The sequence below is a fragment of the Osmerus eperlanus genome, chromosome 15 (genome assembly GCF_963692335.1).
Source record: "Osmerus eperlanus chromosome 15, fOsmEpe2.1, whole genome shotgun sequence".
NCBI classification, from domain to species: domain Eukaryota; kingdom Metazoa; phylum Chordata; class Actinopteri; order Osmeriformes; family Osmeridae; genus Osmerus; species Osmerus eperlanus.
Genome location: NC_085032.1, coordinates 5,763,137 through 5,769,734, shown reverse-complemented (window position 1 = coordinate 5,769,734; position 6,598 = coordinate 5,763,137).

Below are 6,598 nucleotides of genomic sequence, written 5' to 3'. Positions count from 1 at the left end.
CACTGCAAAGCGGGAAAATGATTTTGTGGTGACGTTGATTCAAGTAGGTCGAAAAGACGTCGTCGCCGTGCACTCCAGATGTATACCGTTTTGGGAACGAACCGTTCTCCGCTCCAAAAAGGAGGACGCGACAGAGCTAACGTGTTTCTCCGAAGAATGTTCCGACTCTTCCAGAGCCCCGTGCCGTCGGTCAGCTTGTCTTTGGATGGGGCCTTGTGGTGGGGCTGAGGAACGGACTGACCTTTCCCAAAAAGCTACTGGTTGAGCAAGCACGCTGTGAAACTGTGGACAGGCACATTCCGTTTCAACACAAGCCGCCTAGTAAACAGAGACAGAGGTTTCAACTTGGTTTCCAGAGCTTGCTCGAAATGCCGGAATCCCGATCGTGGCGTCCCTGATCAGTTTTCACTCTCTTCGGGACATTGCATTAGCAACTTAACCCCGAAACACTATATTTCTCCAGGTATTTTTCCAACATTTTAGAGCCATGATAAACAAAATACTATCATCTTCCGTTAGCTTAATTCTTTGGCACTTGTGTGTTCACGAATGAATGTGTACGTGGTCTGGGTGTGTGCTAGCGCGCGTGTGTGTGATGGTGATGGGGAAAGTGTGTGTGTGCGCGTGTCTCTCTCTGAGCCCAGCGTCCCTGGAGGCGGTTCTCCGGGAGCTGGAGTGTGCGGCCCACAGCTGTTTTTCCGCTCGGAGCAGAGCGAGGTCAGGGGGGGTGAGGAGATCAAGTTTTAACGGTTCCTTCCCTCTCCGCCACGGGGGCACGGCAGAGAGCGCAGCCTCATCCCCCCCCCCCCCCCGCCCCGTCGGCCTCACAGATCCACACCACTCTGGCTTTGAACTTCCCCTCCACCCCCCCCCCCCTCTTCCTCTCTCTCCATCTCCCACGCTATGGATAGGTGAAAAGACGATGATGATTTGAAAACGTGGATGAAGGTAAGTGTAGGGTGTTGTGGGTAGTGTAGTCCAGGCCACCTGCGGGGGTTCCTGTGGGAGTTCTCACCCAGAAGTGGTGGTTCCCCAGGGTCGGTGGGGGGGGGGGTGTTTGGCTAATTTGCCATCGCTGACCCCATCCTGAGTGTCTCCGGGTGGCCTCACTACTGGATCTGATTTATCGTCCGGATCGCTCCAAGATGGATGCTCTCTGTCGGACCTCCTGAGGGTCAGGGATACAGGGCTCTGTGGTTGGAGTTTATCTGGGCTTTTTCTTGGCTCCGTCCTCTCTCCTTCAGTCCTTCCGAGCCCGAAAGAATTCTCTGGAAAGGTGGCTCGAGGGTTTGAAAAACATGGGAGGGATTTGTGAGGAGGAAAAGCAAACGAGAAAGAAATAAAAATGGTCTTGGCTTGGATGTTGTGATTTGAAATTCCACGTTTAAACCTGTGTTTTGTAGGCTTTTAACAACCTCTTTAGGGGGATTTTCTTTTTGCTTGGAGATGTAATTTTGCATTTTCAAACCTGGGGGATTTCTGAAATCACCTCTTTGTTTTTATACTTCGGGAAAGCACATTCCGGAGCTTGATGTATTGAAGGGGGCCTTATCAACCGGACCATTTTCACCTACAGTTTTATCAGGCTGTAAGATTTCTGCAGGTAGCTCCCCCACCAGACTTAGTTTACAAACAACAAACACCTGCAGTTTGCCCACTCCCGAGGGAGAGTAATCTCCAACCACTTCCCCTCACAGTTCCACGAATTGTCCTGACGTTCTGCTGGGTCATTACACCGGCTCCCCAGAGTGGGGAAGACAACCTTCCACCCAGGCAGGCCCCCGTAGTGGATTCGAGCGCCGGCCCGACCAGTCAATCCTTCTCCCCGAATCATCAGCGCGTGCAAAGTTGTCCCCGGTGTCTGTGTGCTCCTGTCTCTAATGGGGGGGGGGGGCTTTGGAATGCTGCTGTCGCACGCTCAGGGGTCCCTGGGGTTATCAGAGTGTGTTTCTGCTAGCCGTCAGTTCCTTCTGCGGAGCTGTGGCGGCGAACATACTCAGGGAACCGTGCGAGGAGGTGAGAAAGAGGGAGAGTGGATATTGGAATCTACCGGAATCTGGCAAAAACAAGCAAGCCCAGTCAAACCACGGAACCACCTTTTTTTTAAGGGGGAGGGGACGTGGGGGAGAAAGCACTTGGGAAAACACTGGCGGCCAGCCCAATAACACAAACCATGTTTTCACTGTAAGGGAATGCCCAGGACCTACCGCCACTGTACCAAGCAGGAGTGGCATTGTTTTAAGACGGCCTGAAAACTGGGAAACGCTGCCTAATTGGAAGCCAGCACTGTGTTGGTAATTCAATGGGATGGTTGCTGCCATGGTTCTTCCCACATTCCCTCCTTTCATTTCAGGGAGAAGGGAGATACAGTATGCTGGACGAGCCGGAATGACCTCCATTCAAGACAAGACAGGCCAGGGCAGGCCCCTATTGATACCGTATCTGTATGGTCGTTATTGATAAAACGGCGGGGGAAACTGTGGCCACACAACACACACACACGGCTCCCATTGTAACCAGCATCTCTTTCGGAACAGGACAGGAGTAAGTAACTAGGGAATCCCCACTCTCGGTCAAAGGACTGAATTATGTCTCCTCAACCAATCCTGGCCCGGCGCTCCTTACAGGGGCCCGGGGTGCAGGAAGCGCTTCCGGAAGAAGCGTCGTGGCGGAGAGGAGGAGGAGGAGCTGGGGTACACGGGACGCGGAAAGGCCCTATTGAGGTCAAGGGCTTTGGTTCCCCTGGTCGGTTGGTGTCGCACACCAAAGCCCTGGCGTTTGGAAGACGGGACGCTAAGCCTCGCAGTAAGCCTGTATCCACAGTGGGCCCGGCTCTTAGTAGCTGGCTAGGCCCCTGCCCTAGGAGCTATGAGATCCAGCCAAGGGCTGGATTGGTCCATTGCTTGGCCCATTGTAGAGGGGTGTGTAGGAGGCAGGGTCTGTGGATGCGGAGCTGAGCCTCTGCCAAGCGGATGATGGGTCGCCACCCCCCCCCCCCCCCCCCGGGCAGAACCACTCGTCTTCCCTTTCTCTCTCTCTCTTTCTCCTACAGGGGGCTTAATCTATTGTCGAGACTGCTGCCAGAACTAACCTTATCAGCTGTGTGAGAGGCTGCACGTCTGCCTGGCTCCCTCCTCACACTGGTCAGACCTCGAGACACACACACACACACTCTATCTCTCTCTCTCCCACACACACATACATACAGTCCACTGTGTGCACAGCGAGCTACACTCCGGGTCTACGTTTACAGTGTGGTTGTCTCAAACGCTAACATCTGTGCGCGCCCCCAGAAGCACCTAGCCTGCAGTAGTCGCGGGCCCACTCGTAAGTTATGACATCCTTTCCTGGAAGTCATAAAGGCACAGTTCTGAGGCTCTGTTACTACAATTAGAGTAGCTCCCCTTTTTTTTATTCCTTTATTTTTACAATATTTTCAAGCCGCAGGATTTCATTCCTATTGTAAAAAGGATTGTTAGTCTTGAGGCAGGATTGCTCATGCTGTAGGATCACTGGCTCTTTAGGGTGAGGTCTCGGGGATACATATTTTCCCCCCTTCGTCTCCCGAGGACGATTAATTTCAGATGTCACTTGTAGGTGGCTGTCGAATTCCTGAAATAGTGTTTAGAAAGCTCACTCAGTGTTTTTCTGTAACTCCTTTGGCTGAATCTGTGATCGTGAACAAGAGAGAGTGTGCGTGCAAGCGTGGGTTTATGTGCTTGTGCGCAAGACGGCACGCTATCTGTACAGTGCAGGCAAGGGATTGTTCAAGACAAAAAGTCAAAGAAAGCCTGACATGCTAATTGAACTGATAACGAACGCAAATCTGATCCAAAGCATGAAAAAGTCTTTGGGAGGCTATAATTTGAGTTGGAGTAATTGTATCCCCTGACCATGATCCGGCGCGTGCTGTTCAGATGCCCTTAAAGGGACAGTTCGCTCAAAACACACTGAGCTGTCGGTGTCCTCGCTTGCGGATCAACCTCGTTCATCGGAGAGCGTATACCGTCCACAGCTTTTTGGGGGGCGTCAACGTCTTTTCAACGGACTGTCCCTTTAGTTTTTTCTCTCGTAGGCAGAGAGATGGACGCGAGGACAGATGAACCGCAGCACGATGGTCGGCAGAGTGGACAAGGGTGAGGAGGACTCTGTCTGTCCCGGCTCTTGTCCCTGACTGGGGCTGGGACAAACAGCCTGGGTGTCCCTGTGTCTGTGGAAGCTGGTAGAGACGTAGCTTCACTGTACGCACACACACACACACACAGGCTGATTCTAGGCCATCTGTCAGGCCCGGTAAAGTGAACCTTGGATCAGCTCGGCATGAAAGAGAGAAGGGATGCATACCATACTTCAATCCTTCGGTTGTATTGTTTACTCAGGGGAGTTTATCAACAGGGTTTTTTTTTTCCACAGAGAAAGCGTTTGACTTTGTCATCTTCAGGATAGCGGGGGGGGGACGACAAACACTTCCTGTCAGCTGTCATCCACTTAGTAGGTAGAAGCGGGGGGTTGAGCTATCGAGAAGAGAGCGAAAAGAAGCGTCAAACCTCCTCTGGAGGAATAGTTAATGTGCTGCCTGGTTCCTTTCTTCCCCTTCACTCCTCCCTCCCTCCGTCCTCTCTCTTCTCCACCTCGGGTTTCCCGCAGATCACAGGGAGAAAAAGGGAAAACGGCCCGAAGATGAGAGGCCTCCGCCCCCGTCCCGCCCACCTTCCTCGCCGGGTCCAATTAGAGGTTACCCGGTTCGGCTTGCGTAATCACGGAGCCTAATAAATGGGCCTATCGGCTTCCTGCAAAGGTTCACAGTCTGGTTAATGAAGCAGCTACTGTACCAGCTCCCCGTAGTTGAACACACTGCCTTGTTAAGAGGTGTGGGAGGGGGGTGGGGGGTTGGGTGCACATGTGTTTGGGTGCGTGGGTGCATGGATGCATCTGTGTGTGTGTGTGTGTGTCTGTGTGTGTACCATCGACTGGATCCCAGTGTGCCGCTCATTAGAGAGTGTTACTAGCTGCCCAGGGAGCAGGGAGCCAGGTTGGCTAGACTGGCCTGGGATGTCTGGGTGAGCGGTCAGGCTAGCATCCAGGTCCGGGGTCACATACTCCAAACTGAACTCATCTGCTTGTTGTAGAAAATGATTGGATAGTCTAGTTCCCAAGGCATTTCCTCTGAATGAAGTCTTTTGGCTTTTGCTGTTGTGAAATAGTTGGACTTATTGAGTTGGTTCGGCTTGATTCTCCCTGTAATTTAAACAGCTCTTGTTTTCTCGGACCTCATCAGATTGTTGCAGGACTTCGCTGACGGCGACTAACTTGGACAGTCTCCTCTCTAAGGGCTGGGGATGCTTCCTGGGGGATCAGATGGGTGAGGGCGTGGAGAGCAACCGTCCTTCCCCCGAGCAGAGTCGCCCGGTCACTGTCAGCGAGGTCGAGGGGTCAGCGCCCCCCCCCCCCCCAGGTCCCATAGCAGCAGTCCCTGTTACCCGGCCGGCTGCCCTTCATTACGACCCGCACGGGGGCCAACGCTGTTTGAGTTAACCCCCCCAACCTTCCAGTCCTCCCAGCTGGGAGGAACCATTCCATAGTACCATACCCCCTCCCTGCCTCAGCCTCCTGCCTCCCTCCCCCTCTCCCCCTCTCCGACCCTCCGCTGGAGGGGCGCTGGAAGAGAGCGTTATTGTGTGGGAGCCTCGGACGAGGATGCGGTGTGGTCTGTGTGTTTCCGCTCCGGGTTGAGAGTTCATTAAAGGTCCTGTTTCCAAGTAATGCAGTCCAGTTGGCTCCTTCTTTTCTTGATCCTATCTCTCTCTAGCTTTCTCTCTCTCTCTCTCTCTCTCTCTCTCTCTCTCTCTCTCTCTCTAGCTCTCTCTCTCTCTCTCTCTCTTCTCTCTCTCTCTCTCTCTCTCTCTCTCTCTCTCTCTCTCTCTCTCTCTCTCTCTCTCTCTCCTCTCTCTCTCTCTCTCTCTCTCTCTCTCTCTCTCTCTCTCTCTCTCTCTCTCCTCTCTCTCTCTCTCTCTCGCTCACTCTTCCGTCTGTCTGTCTCTCTCTCTCACACACACACACACACACACACACAGTGCAGTCCAGTGTGCTGTGTTGGAAGCCCAGCAGAGCCCGGGCCTAGCCTAGCTTGGCTAATGGGATTCATTAAGGTAACACGATAGCTCTGTCTGGGAGAATGCAGGCTGGCTGTCTGGGGAGGAAGAGGAGGACATGCTGAAGACTTAAGAGCAGAATGATGTTGATGTTGTTTTCCGTGGCCCAAGCCTTACGTTTAGCAAGCTGCAGACCCCGATGCCGGGAAACGAGAGCTGCTTCGGGGCGTGGCGTGAGCCCCTCGATGCTGCCGTGTTGAGGGGTAGAGTGCTCGTGTTGCTCTGCGTTTTGTCAGGGGGTACGGCTGGAGACGCAGAGTGGAGGCCCAGCGGACCGCGCACGCATGAGTGAGAGCCATCCTGGCTTCGACTTCTGACGACAGCCAACAGAGTGCAGCAAAAGGTCGCTCGAGGGTCCAGCCTCGCACAACACGCCACAATAGCGGCTCTCTCTCTCTGTTTGTTTTCGGGGGAAGATCTCCGTAAATCGGTGGCTGTCCTCCCCG